This window comes from Adiantum capillus-veneris, chromosome 6, assembly GCF_014529385.1.
Source record: "Adiantum capillus-veneris isolate H3 chromosome 6, ASM1452938v2, whole genome shotgun sequence".
Taxonomy (NCBI): Eukaryota; Viridiplantae; Streptophyta; class Polypodiopsida; order Polypodiales; family Pteridaceae; genus Adiantum; species Adiantum capillus-veneris.
In genome coordinates, this window is record NC_140936.1 from 137821713 (window position 1) to 137843252 (window position 21540).

Below are 21540 nucleotides of genomic sequence, written 5' to 3' on the forward strand. Positions count from 1 at the left end.
AGAAGACAATGCAATTTTGTTTGGATTAGTGTAAAATGGATAGTGCACTGAAAGGGACATTTTGTTTGCAATTAAGTCAAAAATTTATGCATCTTTTGCTAGTTCAACAGGTCCAATAATTTTAATTCTTTTTGATTCTCAAGTCTTTATGAATTCTTTAAAGGTTAACAGAGATGACTCATCATTTGAATGTGTTTCCATGAGTGGCCGCCCACAATGTCCAATGCAACAGAAGGTCAAGGCTCCTTCCTTGAAGGTTGCTCTTTAAACTGCCATAGTAACTAGAGATCATCAAGCAAATCTTGAGTTGTATTTTAATGATTATCCACTGTGGTAGAAAGGCGAAAAGAACATGTATTCCACTGTAGTAGAAAGACAATTAGGACATGCATCTCACATATTCTAACAAAGAGACTCTCTGAGTTTGAATTGCTCACAGTCACAAAATTTTGCGAACTTGGAGTAAAGTCTTTACGGCAAAGGATTCAAGATGTCCAGTAGCAATCATTGACAACATAATAGCGAAGGAGCCCAGAATTTAAGCAAAATCGCAGTCCCCGACCTGCATCAAAGCTTGATCCATCAATAGAAACATCCTATCAATATAAACAGTGTTGGGAAGAAGGCAAGGAGATTCTTTTCCCTTTCACCTTTCCTCATCTCTTTGTAGAGAATGGAGTTTCAGCTCTTTTGTAGAGGCAAAAAACCTGCCAAGAGCGGAACAAAGAGTTCTAGAGAGAGAGAAGTTCATGGGGTTATTTTGTGGGCTATTGTGACTGGTAGATGGAAGCAATGATTCACTAGCTGCCTCTTCTTGACCTGGTCACAGAAACACTAACCACATATAGCTTCACATATGTAGACGCATACATACTCTTTTTTAGTACATGAGTATGCATGTGTGTGTATGTGTATTATAAACCAAACGTTGCTTTAAGGCAAAGGAAGTCTACGAGGGTATTTGATTTGAGGGCATCCAAATAATTTGGATGTGTTGTACCAATTACCCGTTTTTGGGTCAGGAAAGAGTGGTGACTGTGAGGACTCAAGAACATAGCAGCAGCTACTGCGCCTAACGCCCATTGTGGTTCACCAATGCACATCCACAAATGGGATTCCTAGACATAGTGTTGTCTATAGTTCAATTTTCTATGAGGCAATTGGTGCTAAAGATGGCATATTCTTTTATAATGACAGGTTGATGGTTACAAATCCGAGGCGTATCCAATAGTAAGCCACTCCTGGGGTGTCCATGGTAGCTTCTTCATCGACTTGGTCTTCTTACAAGTGTCCACTACGAGCTGCAGAGAGGGTATTTGTCACGTGACACATCCCAACCCTATGTGTCCATGGACAGGCTACACCACAACAGGGTTCAGTCAGTTTAGATTACCAGTGATCTGGCACTTTTGTGAGTCTATTCGTAGACCGTGCATGCCCAGTCACTTAGCATAGATGCATATCCTCCGATTGCACATAGCATGATCATAGGAATTCCCATCAGAATCCATTAGCATCAGTTAGGGGAATTTTCCAGTGCATTTAGCCTATTTTCCTATTTATTGGGATTTTCACTTATTATTTTTAAGTGACTTTCCAACAAAAGTAGGTAGGGCAATTTTGCTAAGTTAATATATAAGCAAACCCAAGTTAGCCCTTTCTGGCAGAAGAGGCAGCAGGAGCTTCACGCTCAATAGGCAACTTCTCAGCAGTACCCCCCCACCATCAAGATCCATCGCCATCCTTGCCTAGCCTTGGCGTTTTTCCACAGCATCAGCATCGCCTGGAAGCTTCCACCTTCTGCGCATTGCCCCCCCTTGCATGATCGCCCTACAGTGCTATTTCAGCCAGCGTTTTCATTTGCAGAAAAGCACCAAATCAGCCAGCGTTTTTCATGCAAAAACGCCAGCCCAACCTTCAGCTTCTCCAGCGTTTTCAGCCCCATCTACTAACGCTAGGGAATCTGCAGTTCAGCCATTGGAAAACGCAGGTTTCCAGCAGTTAGCAAAGTAGCAGATTCACCTCAACTTGGTTGCAGATTGCTTCCCCATCTTCAGCCATAAAAACGCAGCCAAAACAGTCATTTTCAGCCACCAAAACAGTCCCCGAATTCAGCGATTAGAAGACTACAGATTTCAGCCGTCGAGTCGTCGTCATCATCACCGTCGTCGTCATCGGCATAGTCCAAGTTGCATCAGTCCATTGCATTGGCATTGTACACTTTTGTGCAATCAAGTAGACCACTCTCGCCGACGAGAATGGGGCCTTCGGAGGAGGGTTTTACAACCTCTCGAGTGTCGTATCTCCTCTCTCCTCCTCTCAGTCTCATTCACTTGCACGCACAATCCACTCACTTTGTTCGTGATCATAGCACTCTCCATAAGACGGAAAGCTCTCTCTTTCCCTAAGAACTAAAAGGAACATTGAGCAATAAAGATCACTAATCATGAGAAAATACAACATTCATTCCGCTGCACCTTACAGTATTAAAGCTTTTGCATCTCAAGTGAATGCCCAATGTGGTTGTATTTATTTATTTCGTCACTTTTAGGTCTGTTTTACCTTGTTTGAAATGTGACAAGGGGGAAATTCATTTGAGGGGTTCACTCTCTCTTCTTCCCTCTCTCTCTCCTGCATCTCTCTATCTCTACGCTTCTACAATGCAAACTTTGACATGATCTCCTAAAGATTCTGAGTGAGCAAGATGCATTTGGATTATTATGAATGGATTCAGCAAGCAAGCTCACTTTGTTCAGTGAAGAAGACGATCAAAGCAGATCATATGGCAAGGTTGTTCCTCACAATATCATGGGAAGCTAGAGTCCATCGGGTCAAACGGAGACCCCAGGGCCCAAACTGACTTGTTTGCTTTGGCAGCCATTGTATGAGAATTTGGATACTACGCCAAGTTCTCTTCGTCTTTCATCGGTAGACAAATAGTGAATGGAAGATAACGATTTCAGTGGTTCAAGTGTTATGATTTGATCATAAGTTCGAATGAAATAACTATTTACCATTGGTGGAGTTCACCTACAATAGAACAGTTCATACATCCATTGGGAAGGCACCTTTTGAGATCGCGGAAGATGGCAAGAGGGTTTATCCTACTCAATTTGCTTGCAGTCTCCCATAAGCCCGTCTCTTCTTGAGTTTCCACATTTGTCACTCTTTTGATACATGCATAAACGAAACCAAATACAAGAAATGTTTTAAGTTAGAATGTAAGCCCCTTGCAAGTAAGAGTACAAGACTCGAGTTTAGCTCAAAGGCTATGACATAGAACGCTCAAATAAGCTTTTAGATGCCATCCTTCCAACTGAATACTTCTATACAAGCCAATACAAGATTATTTCCAGCCAACAAAGACTCACCTCTTGTAATCACTTCCGACGAGTGATCGGACAGAAAGATAGACAGAGCAGCAATCTACACAATCTGCAACACTTTTAGTACTTCAAAATACCTCAAAATAAGAGAGAGAAGACGGAACGGTGCGGCGGAGTTCCGAGCCTCGCCCCTTTCGGTATTCTGTATTTCGGAGTTCCCAAAGACTGGTGCCCCTTCGATATTATTTTATTATTGCTTTCCCGATGGAACTAGCTCTTCAAGCTCTGCATCCAGATGCATCGAAAGAGTGGCCCATGGGGCACTTCTAAAGATCACAAGGGATGCTAAAACCAGAGCCCCAAAAGCATCATATCCAAAAGCGCTTAATCCTAAGAGCACTTGCCAAAAAGCTGGCGCTGAAACTACCCAAATCAGCAGCGCAAAAAAGTGAAAATCCGTATATCAATGCTACGTCAGCATCGCTGAAACCGGCCCGTAGGGTGGTAGACGTAGGCTTTCACCCAAAACTTTACTTTAATACACAGAGAAACTTTACAAATAAAAACCTATAACGGGAATTAACACTTCAAAGGACACACGGCTCGGAAGCTAGAATGCTCCGAGCAATCACCAACAACCTGTAGGCCCCAAAAATTGGCACCCCTTTCGGTATTTCTTCATTCCTTTAGAGGGTAAAGTTACAAAACTAGAGTCCTGGGGATATTCACCTGTATCCAACTAGATCACACCTGTTTTGGCAAAATTTCGGTAGCATAACGGCCCCAAAACTCGCCCTAAACAAATCCCCCTACTGGAACTCGCTTCCAAAGACATAAACCCTATGTTTTCAGCCCAAAACAACAATTACAGCTTGCTATATTTACTGGTTTTTACCCTATTTTCAGCCCTAAACAATCCCGGAACTGTCCTCTAACAATGTAGCACTATTCCCAATGCTTCTGGCATCCATACGGTTGCAGAACAGTCCAAAAACAACGCATAACCATAGCAGCTAAAATATGCATATTTTATTTAGAATACACGATGTCCCGTATTGAAACGTACAATACGTTTCATAACGTTTTCTATTCTAACATTGTTTTGCTCAAAACGTACGTCTTTTTCTAGTTGATCAAATGTGTTTTAGAGCTTCATGGTGCTTGTTTATGTATGCTATGGTTAAATATTGAAGAGTCATTGAGGAGGTCCATGAACCGCTTCATTTGTTCTAGTTAAACTATCATATCTAAAAAAGTTGACGTATTTTATTTTTTATTCTCAAAAATACGTCTAGTACGCGTATTGCACACCGCGTATCAAACCAGCGCTGAAAATGCACCTATAACGTGAGGTTATCACCCTCAACAGTGCCTGCTATTGGAGTGGCAGTTAGCTACTCCTGTTCCTGCTCAAAGAGGCTCTTGCCTCAGCACAGAAGCATAAGACCACACAGTTGTACATAGGTCAAATGAAGAGCCCTCTTGTGGGGCATCACGTTACTGCACATAGAGGAAAAAGAGAGCAGTGTAGAGTGTGCAGGACATCACTTCTTGCACTACACTGTACATAAGAGGGAAAGCTTGCACACAATAGCTCTTAACCTGTGAGACAGAGACTAAAAAAATACGCCCCTTTGCTAAATTTTACTCACCCCTCCTTCACAAAAGTGGCAATTTGCCCAAAAAGTGCCACTTGGCACTCATGCATGCATTTTCCCCGCATTGGGCTTCCAGCTTAAAAATTTCTCAACTGGTGCATCAATTGACTTTGTAGCAGAGCAATAAAATGTTCCCCTTGTCATTCTGGAGCTAATGACGCAAACACATTTCGTGGCCCAAAATAGCAGTTCCGAAGATGCTACCATCGGACTCTCACTGGTCATTTGACGATCTTTCGTCCCTGGACAATGTCCAAAAATGCAATGTAGCCCAGTTCTCGGGTGATTTTCTCTTGGTGACCCCACCTTGGCACTGTGCCTCCATTAGTTAGTTTCCTAGTATCCGCCAACTTATTAAGTGCGACGAGGGAACATGGATGACTTTGAGCTGAGCCTAGACACCCTTTTACTACTGGAATTCCAATGCCGACCAACTTCCCGTTTGCGGGTGAAACTACTGTTTCACACTAGCCATACAATGTCCGGCCATTTGAAACTTTAAAAAGAGGGTCTCAAAAATTAAACAAAAATCATCAGAAAGAAACCAACAACTAAGGTTAGCAGTTGTCACGTCCTCGTGACAATCGCCACGTCATCAGCTTGTCACATATGAGTTTTGGCATCTCAAGTGAACTACCCAATGTAGTCCCATAATTTATTTTGGCTTTTAGGTATTTATTTTACTTATTTGTCAAAGTCTGGATAGGGCAATTTATTGGGGTTCCTATATATGCAACCCCTTGCCTCCATTGTATTACACTCTAGATTATTCATTGCCAAGGTTGATTGATTCAAGAGACTGACTCTCTCTCTCTCTCTCTCTCTCTCTCTCTCTCTCTCTCTCTCTCTCTTTGGTCTCTACGCTTCTGCATCGTCGACTTTGACATCGTATCAGAGCCGTGTTGTTGAAAGAGCTTCGGTGAAGGACCGCCGTTGAGAAGAAAAGCACCTCCCTCGTTGCAAGCATTCAACCCCATGTCTCCCTACGTTGCAAAACGCTGTCGAACGGGACACTCCTAGCCATTGCTAGCGTTTCAAAACACTAGCATTTGCAGGAGAATATCCCTGGGCGGCGCCGCTCTCCCCCCCACCCACGGCAGCTATAACAGACTTGGACACTCCAAGTCAAGAATCTACCGCGACAGCACCAAATAACCACTTCAAAACAGTTCATAGTTCACAATTTATTCGACACTGGCCCGGCGGAGTTCCATGCCTATAGATAATGGCCCCAAAGACTGGCGCCCCTTTCAGTATTTCTTTTTGTATTAATCTGTGTTCAAAGTACAAGAGTGCGGGCAGGCGCTCACACTCAGACTCTGCGTCCAGATGCTCTGAGTTGTGAGAGGCCTGCTCACATATTTAAAGGTACAAGGGATGCCAAAAGCAGAGCCCCAAAAGCTGGAAATCAAAAGCTCAAAAGCTTTGTAAAAATAAAGCATAAGGTTTTATTTCTCTCTCTCTCTCTCTCTCTCTCTCTCTCTCTCTCTCTCTCTCTCTCTCTCTCTCTCTCTCTCTCTCTCTCTCTCTCTCTCTCTCTCTTAATAAAAGAAAGCAAAGAGGCTTTCTCTCTCTCTCCCATAGCGTGGGAAAAAGCAATGCCAAAAAGCTAGGGCCAAAAACTGCCGTACAAAATTCCGCAAACTACGCCGCAAAACGCGGGGATCCGTACAGCTGGCACGTGTCAGCCCGCCATGTCAGCAAATCAGCAAATTAGGGTTTTTGATTTTCTGCAGTGAGGGTTAGGGTTTCAGCAAATTAGGGTTTTTGATTTTCTGCAATTAGGGTTAGGGTCTCAGCAAACTAGGGTTTTTGATTTTTTGCAGTTAAGGTTAGGGTTTCAGCAAATTAGAGTTTCTGATTTTCTGCAGTTAGGGTTAGGGTTTCCCGCAGAGCAGGCAGCCACGTCATCACTTTGTGACATACCCTCCTCTTGAAAGCATTGCAATCGCCCTCAATTACGCCTGCAAAACAGACAGAGGCCATAAACTGTCTTAGCAAAAACTGACTGTTAGTACCGACGCACTAGGAACACACATCTAGCACATGTACCAATCGACAATCACATCACACGACATCACAAGACATCACTCGACATCACAGGACATCACATGACAATCAACATTCATCCGGATCTTGGACCATGAATTATCGGCAATGTAGTTAGCAATCATATCTAGATCCAGTCGAGACCTCATCGATGTCCGATTGACTAACCCCTATTGCAACCATGTCTATTCGAGATCAATTAGACCAAAATGTTGCAGTCATTTCATCTATTAGTTCATGTACTTAAAAACAAATCAAGAACAAATCAGTTTCATATTCAGGAATTCCATTTCATAAAGTCATCCAACAGAATACTGTCAGCTCTCAGTATCCCTGAAGCTCAAAGAGACATCAGTGACTCTAGTAATCTAAAATCGAGGCATCTTTTGACAAAGGAGCGGAGTAACTCCCCTCTTGTGCAAACCCACTGCACCAGATCTCCGGTCAAGCTGAATTCCGGGTTCCATTTGAAATAGACTATGCTAAACCAAAAGCTTCAAGGTAAAGATTCACATTCCGAGGAATATCTGCTAGGTCTTCCTCCTCCATTCGCTTCGCATTTATTGCGAAGTAGGTCTTGAATTTAACCAAGAACCGTCAGTTCGCTTTACCTTCTTTCTTTCTTTCTGTGCCAATTTCTGTTCTAGAACGAGTATCTGCTCGTTTTCGTCCAATTCGAGTTGTTCATCATCAAGCACATTGCCTTCAAAAGGCTTCAAGAGACTCACATTAAAAAAAAACATTGTGAATCCTCCAAGTATTCTGGTAGCTTCAGTCCAAGGAGATATCATTTAACTTTTCGAAAAACCTGGAAAGGTCCGCACTATGTCATGCTAAGCTTACAAAGAAGCCGCTCCTTCCCCTTTTGTTTTCTTTCTCGGTCGTGCCTTCCCCTAATGTAAGAGCACCCAATCCTTCTCCTTCAATTTCAAATCGTGACAATGACGATCTGCTGCCTTTTTCTGTCTTTCCTGAAATTTCTGCAAAGCCTTCCGGACCCAATCCCACATGAACTGGTCGGCTTCAAAGAAAAATCTTATCTTTCATGCTAAGGAAGGGTGGAACCTTCGTAGCAAATTCAAGAATCTCAAATGGCACCTTTCCTATCAAAGAGTTAATCGTGTTTCTGTAGGCATATTCCACCAAAGGTAAAAATCTTTCCCAAGTGGTCTTCTGATCCAACAAAGAAGAGTTCAACAGACCCAGTACCACTGAATTAGCAATCTCTGATTGCCCATCAGTCTGTGGGTGGAACGATGACGAGAACTGCAACCGCTCTCCCAGATAGCCGTCCGAAACAAACCCGTGAACCTAGGGTCCCTGTCGGAGACAATAGTCTCAGGCATGCCATGTAATCTGAAGACCTGGGCAATAAACAATCGTGCCCACGCTGTGTTCTTGGGAGAAAAAAACCAATGTAATACTTTCCCAAGGGCGGGTGGGTATGGGTAAAAGCTGTAACAATCCCTGTGCTTTATGCCTGTCAAACTTGACCTTCTGGCATACCAAGCAACTGCGCACAAACTCGTCCACATCCTTCTTGAGTCTCGGCCAAAAGAAGTATCTCTCTACCCCTTTCATGGTGGTAGCAATGCCGCGGTGACCCGTAAAAGGCGGACAATGGCATTCAGTCGTAACCTTTTCCCTCAACGGCTGTGTAATGCACAACATGGTTTTCCTCATCAAGTAACCATCCCGAATAAAATATCTCGCTACTGTCTCCCCATCCCGTATCCGTGTGAAAACATCTACAAAATCTGTATCCGTGGCATACTGATTAACCATATCCTTGAAGCTCCTATGGTGTATCGCGGAAATAGCCAAAACCAACGGCTTTCCAGACAAAGCATCTGCCACCAAATTCTTCTGTCCCTGCATATGGACAATCTAGAAGTGAAAATGTGACAAGATGTTCGCCCACCGCATCTGCTTTTCCGATAGCTGCTTCTGTGACAAGAAGTAGCGTAAACTCTGATAGTCTGTAAAGACAATAAAATCCGCTCCGAGTAGGTAATGCCACCACTGAGTAAGAGCATGGATAACCGCCAAAAGCTCTTTCTCATAAATCTGTGTTGTCAATTCCGGCCTTGAGAACAATCAGCTCTCATAAGCAATGACATGGCCTTCTTGCATTAAGACCACACCCAGACTACGACCACAAGCATCACAATATACTTCAAATGACTTATGCAAGTCCAGCAAAGTCAAAACTGGTCCCGTAGTCAATTTCTCTTTCAAAGTCTGAAAGGCAGTCACCTCTCTGCATCCCCAAGAGAAAGGGACTCCTTTCTGTATCAAAACATGCAAAGGAGAAACAACCTCTGCAAACTTTTGAATGAACCGCCTATAGTACGAACACAATCCCAAGAAGCTTCTAACTTCATGGACATTATTCAAAACACGCCAATCACGGATAGTCTCTATCTTGGCCGAATCCATTTGCACTCCTGCTGTTGCCGACACAATGTGTCCCAAAAAAGGTATTCTGGTAGGAAAAATTCACTTTTCTTCGCATTAATCACTAACTTGTGATCTCGTAATGCCTGAAAGACATGAAGCAGATGATCTCTATGTTCTGCCTCATTCTTGGAGAAAACAATGATATCGTCAAAGAAAGTGTCACGTGACACATCCCAACCCTATGTGTCCGTGGACAAGCTACAGCATGATCAAGGTTCAGTCAGTCCAGTCAGTCTAGATTTAGAAGTGATCTGGCACTTTTGTGAGTCTATTCGTAGACCGTGCATGCCCAGTCACTTGGTGTAGATGCATATCCTCTAGTTGCACACAGCATGATCATCAAAATTCCCATCAGAATCAGTTAGAGGAATTTTCCAGTGCATTTAGCCTATTTTCCCTATTTTTGACATTTTTCACTTATTATTTTTGAGTGACTTCCCAACAAAAGTAGGTAGGGCAATTTTGCTAAGTAAATATATAAGCAAACCCAAGTTAGCACTTTCTGGCAAAAGAGGCAGCAGGAGCACATGCTCAACAGGCATTCTTCTCAGCAAGAACCCTCAAGCGCCAAGCTTCCCATAGCCTAGCGTTTTTGGACATCCTCAGCACTTCCCCATCCCTGGCGTTTTGCAGATTTGCGGGATTGCCACAGTACCCTACAGCCTAGCGTTTGCAAATTGCCATCAGCAGTACCAGATCCCCTAGCGTTTTCACCTATCGCTAGCCATTCCACAGCCCTGGCGTTTTCCATTGCCATCATTGCCAGAAGTTCCAGACAGCCTAGCGTTTTTGCTAGCGCTACAGAGGCAGCCCAGCGTTTTTGGTTTTCAGCCCATTTGCAACAGTTGGAGCAGCGTTTTCAACAGGCATTAGAAGCAGTAGATTCAGCCCTAGTCCCATGCAGAAGAACCCCATTTTCAGCCCTCGAAAACGCAGCCAAAACAGAGATTTTCAGCCACCGAAACAGTCCCGATATTCAGCAGATAGAGGACCACAGATTTCAGCCCTAAAGTCGTCGTCGTCATCACCGTCGTCGTCATCGACATAGTCCCAAGTTGCATCCGCATTGTACCATTTTGTGCAATCAATAGTAGACCACTCTCGCCGACGAGAGTGGGGCCTTCGGAGGAGGGTTTTACAACGTCTCTGGTGTCGTATCTCTCTTCTCTCTTTCTCTCAGTCTCATACACTTGCACGCACAGTGTCCACTCACTTTGTTTGTGATCATAGCACTTTCCCTTAAGAATGGAAGGCTCTACCTTCCATAAGAACTAAAAGGAACCTTGAGCACCGTTCGGAGCACTCATCTTGAGCAAAGCGCAAACAATCATTCCGCTGCACCTAACATTGGTATCAAAGCTTTGGTAGTGTTCTGTATCACTCAAGGAAAGAACCACAAGAACCACAAGAATTTTTTTTGCTTGTTGAGGTCGCACGAACCCAAGTTCTCTTGGGTGTGTCGATTCCTAATCGTGTTTTGTTGAAGAGTGACACGAATCCCAAGAAAGAAGGGCTTGTCCAGCCTCCCCTTGTATCTCTTTTCACTTATTGAGAGCGGACCGTGCACTTAGCGGTCGGCCAATCGACGTGAGGTGGGAAAAAGCAACCTTGGTGTGAGCGCAAGGCCGCCAAGGGGTGCGCCCACGGAAAGTAAACTCGGGTAAAGAGAAGATCCTTCTCAAACGCGGTTTGCAAGCGAAAGAAAACCTCAAGAACCTCAAGATTCTCAAGAACCCAAGGACCCAAGAACCCACGACCCTCAAGAACCCAAGTTCCTCGTGAACTTAAGAACCACAGATCATAGTGCATGGTCGTCACCTGAAGCGGAATAGATACTTCGCATACAAGTGATGAACATGAGAGAGGCGAGGAAGAATTTTCCCCACCAGGAGGTTTTTCTTACCCTTCCCCATCTACGACACCGATTGCACTAACTCCAATGGAGGAGTTGGAGCTGTTGTTTATGGAACAGAATTTACAACGCAAAGCAAAAAATGCCGCAAGAATAGCAGCCATAGAGCGCACATACCAAGAAAGAATGGCAACCATAGCGCGTGAGAGCGAGCAAGCACGATTGGAAGCCAAAGAACGACAAGCCAAATTTGATCATGAATGCAAAGAAAGAAAAGCAAAAATGCAATGCAGACACGCAGAAAGAAAAGCAGAAATGGAACGCACACACGCAGAAGACGAAGCAGAAAGACAAGCAGAGAACAAAGCAAGACAAGCAGAATTTGATCGCGAGATCAAAGCAAGGAGGGAAGAGTTCTTGCGACTCTTTTCTCAAGTGCAGGCACCGATGCAAGAGATTCGGGAAAAGGAGACTCTCTTGGTCTCTTCTTCTCCAAAGCATGATACACAGGATATGCATGATTGTGTGAAGCATGATGATGATTTGATTGACAATGACTTGCATGATGTTTTGATTGACAACGATAAGCACAATGATTTGGATGACAAAGATAAGCATGATGATTTGAATGATATTTCTAAGCATGATGATTTGCACGATCAAGATGTGATTTCTCACAAGCATGACGAGTTGCATGAAGATGATGTGATTGTTCACAAGGATGATGAGTTAGTGGATCCTTTTTCTAGCGAAGCTAACCTCGTTGTAGATTCGAATAATCACAAAAATCCGATCTTGGCTTTCGAGTCGAAGTTCAAAGAACCCCCACAGGAGGATTCGATCATTCAGGAAGAACCGATCTTGGCTGTCGAGCCTAGGTCCAAAGAACCCTCACAGGAAGTATTATGTGTTCGCATGATTGATATGCACGCATTGTTCGAATGTTTTATTCGTGATCGTTTTCTGTATTTTAGTCAGCATCGTTATGTGATCCCTTTTCCTAGGCATGACATATTGTATGTTGAGCACGTTTCTCTCATGGATGACCACGAATGTATGCGGATTTTCCATGAAAAGCTGAAAAGTATGCAGTCAAGGACGTCACATTCCATGTCTCTTCCTTGGCATGCCACATTCGTAGAAAGAGCACATGAAAGTATGAGCACCAAGCGCGGGCATTTCCGTTGTGTTTTGCCACAGTTGATTGCTCTCGATCATAAGAGAAAGATTCGATCTCATTGTTGGCATGTGTTTGATGAACGGGTTGTCACTCCATCTCTATGTTCATCTACATTGCATGCACAGTCTTTGAGGAAGACAAGATTTTTTCCATTCACTTTACATGGAATGGGTATGTTCATGGTTTTGTGTTGGAAATGGTTTCAGGAATTTTCAGCCATGGAGATTCTTGAAGAAGAAAGAAGCATGACTATCGACGAAGTTGAAGTATCGAAGGAGCCACAGAAGACTTTGTCGCTTTCGGCGCGGCCCAGAGAAGAAAGCGTTGCAAACCTTTATGAAGTTCAAGTACCGCACGACCCACACATCAGAGTGGGCCGGCGAAGAGTCCCTTCCAGGATTCCGGATGCTATTGGCGATCTCCCTCGACGCCATACAGTTCGGTACCAGTACCTCACTTTGAAAAGGAGGGGATGTCACGTGACACATCCCAACCCTATGTGTCCGTGGACAAGCTACAGCATGATCAAGGTTCAATCAGTCCAGTCAGTCTAGATTTAGAAGTGATCTGGCACTTTTGTGAGTCTATTCGTAGACCGTGCATGCCCAGTCACTTAGTGTAGATGCATATCCTCTGGTTGCGCACAGCATGATCATCAGAACTCCCATCAGAATCCATTAGAATCAGTTAGGGGAATTTTCCAGTGCATTTAGCCTATGTTCCCTATTTTTGACATTTTTCACTTATTATTTTTAAGTGACTTCCCAACAAAAGTAGGTAGGGCAATTTTGCTAAGTAAATATATAAGCAAACCCAAGTTAGCACTTTCTGGCAGAAGAGGCAGCAGGAGCACATGCTCAACAGGCATTCTTCTCAGCAAGAACCCTCAAGCGCCAAGCCTCCCATAGCCTAGCGTTTTTGGACATCCTCAGCACTTCCCCATCCTTGACGTTTTACAGATTTGTTGGATCGCCACAATACCCTACAACCTAGCGTTTGCAGATCGCCATCAGCAGTACCAGATCCCCTAGCGTTTTCACCTATCGCTAGCCATTCCACAACCTTGGCGTTTTCCATTGCCATCATTGCCGGAAGTTCCAGACAGCCTAGCGTTTTTGCTAGCGCTACAGAGGCAGCCCAGCAGTTTTGGTTTTCAGCCCATTTGCAGCAGTTGGAGCAGCGTTTTCAGCATGCATTAGAGGCAGTAGATTCAGCCCTAGTCCCATGTAGAAGAACCCCATTTTCAGCCCTCGAAAACGCAGCCAAAACAGAGATTTTCAGCCACCGAAACAGTCCCGAAATTCAGCAGATAGAAGACCACAGATTTCAGCCCTAAAGTTGTCGTCGTCGTCATCGGCATAGCCCAAGTTGCATCAGTCCATTGCATCCGCATTGTACCACTTTGTGCAATCAATAGTAGACCACTCTCACCGACGAGAGTGGGGCCTTCGGAGGAGGGTTTTACGTCTCTGGTGTAGTATCTCTCTTCTCTCTTTCTCTCAGTCTCATACTTTCCCTTAAGAACGGAAGGCTCTACCTTCCATAAGAACAAAAAGGAACCTTGAGCACAGTTCGGAGCACTCATCTTGAGCAAAGCGCAAACAATCATTCCGCTGCACCTAACAGAAAGTGCCAACAAATAGCCTGTTAAATGTCGCAGGAGCATTGGTTAAGCCAAAAGATATCACCAAAAACTCAAAAAACCCAAAAGTCGTCCGAAAGGCTGTCTTGTAGACGTCTCCCGACGTGATTCGGATCTGATGATATCCACTCTTCAAATCAATCCTGCTAAAACACGAGGATCCTTGTAATCTGTCGAGTATATCATCGATCCTAGGAATCAGAAATCCGTTCTTCATGGTGATTTTATCGAGAGCTCTATAATTGATGCACATTCTCCAAGATCCATCTTTCTTCAAAACCATCAACACTCTAGAGCAATACGCTGAAGTACTAGGCTGACAAGACCCTTTTCCAAGAGGTCTTTTTCACTTGGTTCATAATCTCTTCGTTCTGGGCTCGGCTCACACGGTAAGGTGGCCGGTTCGGTGGTGTGCTTCCAGATATCATATCGATTGTATGATCTTGAGGACGAGCGGGTGGTAACTCGCCTGGCAAGCCCTCTGAGAAGCAATCGGCATGAGCGTGGAGAAAATCTTGGCGTTCTTTTGTTCAGGTCAAAACATATTCGACCTTCATCCATCATTCAGTTCTCTCCCAAAAAAGATGAGTAAAGAAACTGAAGTTCATCAAGTACAATCTCTGAACCCTTCATTTGTCAAAGTCGCTTTCTCGGCCCGGCAGTCATCCACGGTATTGTTCTTGTGGTACCAAGGGATTTCGAGTAGAACGTCACAACCTTCCAAGGCAATTACGTAAAACTCAGCGTGCCCTAAACACCCGTCATTGCAAACGAAGTTTGCCAATGCTTGGTGTAATGGCAACATCCCGTCCGGGTGCCACTCGAACTACCTCCGTCTGTGGCCTCAGTCTGTCGGGCGTAATTCCAAATCGAGCCGCCAATTCAAGAAGTTGGCCTTGGCTCCTTCAAAAGAGCTTCCTGATCTTTCCCTTTGCCCGGCAAAGTTTGTATTTTCATTCATTAAATTCGGTTCAAGCCCCACGCAATGTGGTACCAGTTCTGCTTTTTATCTACCTTTTCTGCCACGTCTCTCAGCTGCTTTAGAACTTCTGGCCTTTCGTCATTCTGTTCATTCGGTGCCTTGTTAGGGCTCTTCACAGAGATATGCCCAGTTTCCCCGCATTCAAAGCACTTCTTCTCCTTTATGTAGAGAGCCCTCTCTTGAGGAGTAAGCTTGGGTCGTGCATCCTTTTCTTTCTGTTCTGGGTTGCTCTTTCTCTTTCTACTTTTATTTCCGAAGTCTGTTCGGCTCTTTGCGTCATGATCTCATCTGTGGGGTAGGTCAGACTGCCAAAGTGAATGGCAAAACCCCATTTCGCATGAGTCATGACTCATCAAATCCTGAATGGAAGCTAACTTTTGTTCTAAGCAATGATCTCGGATCTCTGTAGGTAGACCCAAGGTAAACCGCTCAATCTGCTCCTTGAACGAGATCTTCTTAAATGAAGAGGCGGGTAGAAAAGAGCTCCAGAATCTCTCGCAATAAGCGTCCACTGTGTTCCAAGCAGTTCATATATCACATTCATACTCTCGAGTCAGCCAAGAAGAAATAAAAAGCTTTTTAAATTTCAGCCATTTAACTGGCGCTGTCTTGTTCAATAGAAGCGTGGACCACCAAGTTCGAGCATTCCCCTTAAAATAAGAGGCAACTCTCCAAATCTTAGAGTGCTCCGAGTAACGCCCTCCCACAAAAGCGATGTCACACTGTTGTACAAAAGACAAAGCCTTCGAAGCATCTCTATAACCAGAAAACATGTCAAATTTTCCAACATTCCCAGAGAGGACACCACTATCTTGGGTGGACAAACACTTACCACTTGACCTCGACACGTCAGATCACTTGCTTACACAGGAGCATCTACATGGACTTAGGGAGAGGATCTTGAATCTCTTCTAGGACAGGTTCATTGCTTGGATCTACAAACTGGAGTGGGACTTCAGTGCTTTGGACTCTCTTGGAGAGTTTACCTACGAGATGCAGGAGATCAGGCATCATTATGCGACTACATTCGGAGTCACCGAGAGCTTGGCTTGGATGGTAGTGCAGTTGCTCTTCTACACTCCTAATCGTTTGGATTGCACCTTTAGAGTTGCTTACACTCACCCTCGGTAACCTTACAGCAAACTCATCCCCCGACCTGGGCAGTAGGCCACTCCCAATTCATTCACATTGAGAGCCACACCGAGTTGTGGTTTGATGGCGTTGTTGGCACGGATTCTGTTTCGGTTGACACCGAAGGAGAATCATCATCCATATCAGAATCGGAATCTGACATGGCATGATCGGGTGAAGTAACTGGCTGCGGTGTAGAGGGTACAAGAACAGGAACAAGGGTAGGATCAGGTGTAGGAGGTGGACGAGGAGGAGGTAGGGAAGGTATAGGCTTGGATGTTGCCCCCTTTGCAGGTGTGTTGAAGAGATCCATGAAAGTCACATCACGGCTAACTGTGGTGGTCTTGGCGTCAGGATCATAATGCCAGTATCCATCAGACTCTCGTGAATAGCCCAGGAAGATGAGCTTCTTTGCCTTAAAGTCTAACTTCTGTCGCTTCTCCTTTGGCACATGGACAAAGGCCGAACACCCAAAAACTCGAAAGTGTGAGACCGAGGGCTTGCGCCCGTAGTAAGCTTGATAAGGAGTCATGTCTTGCAAAGCATGGGTAGGAGAACGGTTCTGGATGTAAACCGCCATGTTGCATGCCTCTGCCCAGTAAACCCAGGGCAAAGAAGCATGCGCAAGCATCGCACGAGCCATCTCTATAACAAACTTGGACACTCCAAGTCAAGAATCAATCGCGACAACACCAAATAACCACTTCAAAACAATTCACAGATCACAATAGATTTGCACTGGCCCGGCGGAGTCTGTGCCTAGAGATATTGGCCCCAAAGTCTGGCGCCCCTTTCGGTATTTCTTTATGTATTAAATCAATGTCAAAGTACAAAGAGCGGTCAGGGTTTCACTCTCAGACTCTGCGTCCAAATGCTCTGAGAAGTGAGGCCCTCACCGCATATTTAAATGTTACAAGGGATGCCCAAAAGCAGAGCCCCAAAAGCTTGAAAGCAAAAGCAACTTCTCTCTCTCTCTCAATGAGACTAAAAATAAAGCAATTCAACTCTCTCTCTCTCTCTCATCCAATTCTTTTCGAAGCAAAAACCCAAAAGCTGGGATTTGCGTCGCTCAAAAATAATTTAAAAAATATATTATTTTTTTTCCACCTCCACGATTTCCGGAAATTAGGGTTTCTTGCAGAAATTAGGGTTTCTATTGTCGGTAGCCACGTCATCACTTCGTGACATACCCCCCTCTTGAAAGCATTGTAATCGACCGTGATTATGCCTGCAAAACCGACAAAAGCCATAAACCGTCTTAGCAGACACTGACTGTTAGTACCTACGTACTAGGAACACACATCTAGCACATGTACCAAATCGACAGTCACATCACACGACATCACAGAACATCACTAGACATCACTGGACATCACATGACATTCAACATTCATTCGGATCTTAGAGCATGATTTATCGGCAACGTACCTAGCAATCACATCTAGGTCCAATCGAGACCTCATCGATGTCCGATTGACTACCCCTATTGCAACCCTATCTATTCGAGATCAATCAGACCAAAATGCTACAGTCATTTTGTCAATCAGTTCCTGCACTCAAAAGAAGTCAAGAACAAATCAATATCATTATCAGGAATTCCATTTCATAAAGTCATCCAGCAGAATACTGTCAGCTCCCAGTATCCTTGAAGCTCAAAGAGACATCAGTGACTTTAGTATCAAAATCAAGGCATTTCTTGACAAAGGAGTGGAGTGACTCCTCTCTTGTGCATCCCACTGCACCAGATCTTCGGCCAAGCTCAATTTTTGGGTTCCGTTTGGAGTAGACTATGCTAAACCAAAACATCGAGGTAAAGTTTCACAATCTGAGGAGTATCTGCTAGGTCCTCCTCCTCCATCCACTTCATATCAAATGCAGGAAAGTTCTTGAACTTAACCAAGAACTGCCTTCGGACTTTACCTTTCTTCGTATCCCTATGTGCCAAAATCTGTTCAAGAACAAGGATCTCCTCGTTTTCTTCCACTTCGGGTTGCTCATCAGGCTCCCCATCATCAGGCACATCACCCTTAAAAGGTTTCAAGAGACTCACCTGGAATGCATTGTGAATCCTCCAAGTATCTAACAGTTTCAATCGGAAGGAGACATCATTTATCTTTTCAGTTATCTGGAAAGGTCCGTAGTATCGCATACTAAGCTTTGGAAAAACCCTCTCCTTTCCCTTGTTCTTTCGTAGGCGTACCTTCTCAAAACATAAGAGCACCCAATCATCCTCCTTCAATTTCAAGTCTCGACGATGGCGATCCGCTGCCTTTTTCTATCGTTCTTGAGACTCGTACAAAGTCTCGCGAACCTTGGCAAAAGCCATATCCAAATCTCGCGAATATTCATCCGCTTCAAATATCTAATCTTTCGTGCTCAGGAAGGATGGAACCTTCGCAGCACTTTCAACAATCTCAAATGGCGTCTTCCCCGTCAAAGAGTGTATCATGTTATTGTAGGCAAATTCCACCAAAGGTAAGTTCTTTTCCCATTGAGTCTTCTGATCCGAGATACTAGACTTCAATAAATCTAAAACCACTGAATTGGCAATCTCAGATTGCCCGTCAGCCTGCAAGTGGAACGATGACGAGAACTGCAACCGCGTGCCAATGTTCTCCCAAATTGCCTTCCAAAACAAACTCATAAATCTGGGGTCTCTGTCGGAGACAATCGTCTCAGACGTGCCATGTAATCGGAAAATCATCATGATCATTCTGTGTTCTCGGGAGATCAAAAATGAAATCCATTGCAATACTTTCCTAGGGGCGGGTGGGTATGGGTAAAGGCTGTAACAATCCCTGTGCCTTATGCCTGACAAACTTGACCTTCTGGCATACTGCGCACAAACTCTTCCACATCCTTTTTGAGTCTCAGCCAAAAGAAGTCTCTCTCTACCCCTTTCATGGTGGTAGCAATGCCGCGGTGACCCGTAAAAAGGTGGACGGTGGCATTCAGTCATAACCTTTTCCCTCAATGGCTGTGTAATGCACAACATGGTTTTCTTCATCAAGTAGCCTTCCCTAGTAGCCTTCCTGAAGGGAGTATCCTACTATTGTCTCCCCATCCTGTATCCGTGTGAAAATATCTGCAAAGTCTGTATTTGTGGCATACTTGTCGACCATATCCTCGAAGCTCCTATGATGTATCGCGGAAAAAGCCAAAACCAACGGCTTCCGAGACAAAGCATCTGCCACCACATTCTTCTGTCCCTGCATATGGACAATCTGGAAGTGAAACTGTGACAAGATGTTCGCCCACCGCATCTGCTTTTTTGAAAGCTGCTTTTGTGACAAGAAGTAGCGCAAACTCTAATGGTCTGTAAAGACAGTAAAATCCGCTCCAAGTAGGTAATGCCGCCACTGAGTAAGAGCATGGATAACCGCCAAAAGCTCTTTCTCATATATTTGTGTTGTCATCTGCGGCCTAGAGAACAATCGGCTCTCATAAGCAATGACATGGCCTTCTTGCATCAAGACCGCACCCAGACTATGACCACAAGCATCACAATATACTTCAAATGACTTATGCAAATCCGGCAAAGTCAAAATTGGTCCCGTAGTCAATTTCTCTTTCAATGTCCGAAAGGCAGTTACCTCTGTGGATCCCCACGAGAAAGGGACTCCTTTCTGTGTCAAGATATGCAAAGGGGAAGCAACCTCTGCAAACTTTCGAATGAACAACCTGTAGACGAACGCAGTCCAAAGAAGCTTCTAACTTCATGGACATTCTTCAAATCGGGCCAATCACGTATAGTCTCTATCTTGGCCAAATCCACTTGCACTCCTGCTGCTGAGAGTCGAGACAAAGTGTCCCAAAAAGTGTATCTCTGAAGCAGATGATCTCTGTGTTCTACCTCATTCTTGGAGAAACAATGATATCATCAAAGAAAGTGCCAACAAATAGCCTGTACTCTCAAAAAATCCCGTCCATCATCCGGTTTAAATGTCGCAGGAGCATTGGTTAAGCCAAAAGGCATCACCAAAAAAACTCAAATATACCAAAAGTCGTCCAAAAGGCTGTCTTGTAAACGCCTACGGCGCAATTCGGATCTGATGATATCCACTCTTCAAGTCGATCCTGCTAAAGCACGAGGATCCCCTGTAACCTGTCGAGTATATCATCGATCCTAGGAATCGGAAATCTGTTCTTGATGGTGATTTTGTTGAGAGCGCTATAATCGATGCTCATTCTCCAAGATCCGTCTTTCTTCAAATCCAACAATAGTAGAGAGCAATACGGTGAAGTACTATGCTGGACAAGACCCTTTTCCAAGAGGTCTTTCACTGGGTTCATAATCTTTTCATTCTGTACTCGGCTCACACGGTTCGGTGGTCAGTTCGGTGGCGTGCTTCCAGGTATCAGGTCAATGGTCTGATCTTCAGGCCCTCTAAAAAACAATCGGCATGAGTGTGGGGAAAAATCTTGGCGTTCTTTTGATCAAGTCAAAACATATTCAACCTTTATCCATCGTTCAGTTCTCTCCCAAAAGAATGAGTAAAGAAACTGAAGTTCATCAAGTACAATCTCTAAGCCCTTCATTTATCAAAGTCGCTTTCTCGGCCCGGTAGTCAACCACGGCGTAGTTCTTGTGGTACCAAGGGATCCTGAGTAGAACGTCACTCACGTGCCTTGAAAACACCCCTGTCATTGCAAACGAAGTTTGACAATGCTCGGCGTAATGGCAACATCCCATCCGGGTGCCAGTCGAACTACCTCTGCCTGTGGCGTCAGTCTGTCAAGCGTAATTCCAAATCGAGCCGCCAATTCCAAGTGAAAAGAAGTTGGCCTTGGCTCCTTCAAAAGAGCTTCCTGATCCTTCACTTTGCCCCAAAAGCGGCAAAGTTTGTACTTTCATTCATTAGATTCGGTGCAGGTCCCACACCATGTGGTACCAATTCTGCTTTTCTATTTGCCTTTTCTGCCACGTTCCTCAACTGCTCTTAAACTCTCAGGCCTGTCGTCGTCGTCTTTATCATTCTGTTCTTTCTGTGCCTTTTTAGGGCACTTCGCGGAGATATGTCCATGTTCCCCGCATCCAAAGCACTTCCCCTATCTGATGTAGCGAGCTCTCTCCTCAGGAATAAGCTTGGGTCGTGCATCCTTTTTCTCTGGGTTGCTCTTTTTCTTTCTACTTCCATTCCCAGAAGTCTGTTCGGCTCGTTGTGTCATGGCCTCATCTGTGGGGTAGGTCAGACTGCCAGAGTGAATGGCAAAGCCCCGCTTCGCATGACTCATCAACTCCTGAATAGAAGCTGACTTC

At 44.5% G+C, this 21540-nt stretch overlaps 1 protein-coding gene and 1 long non-coding RNA gene across 2 annotated transcripts in view; both read right to left on the reverse strand.

The window, feature by feature from the left end:
- Positions 1-21540, reverse strand: part of NOA1 (P-loop containing nucleoside triphosphate hydrolases superfamily protein) — a 60098-nt gene that overhangs the window by 23237 nt on the left and 15321 nt on the right. The window lies entirely within an intron of this gene.
- On the reverse strand, positions 3-6492 carry LOC147456354 (uncharacterized). The gene is made up of 3 exons (XR_015188452.1): positions 651-6492; positions 438-562; positions 3-269 (listed from the first exon to the last, which is right to left on the reverse strand). It is a non-coding gene; the product is annotated as an uncharacterized LOC147456354 (long non-coding RNA).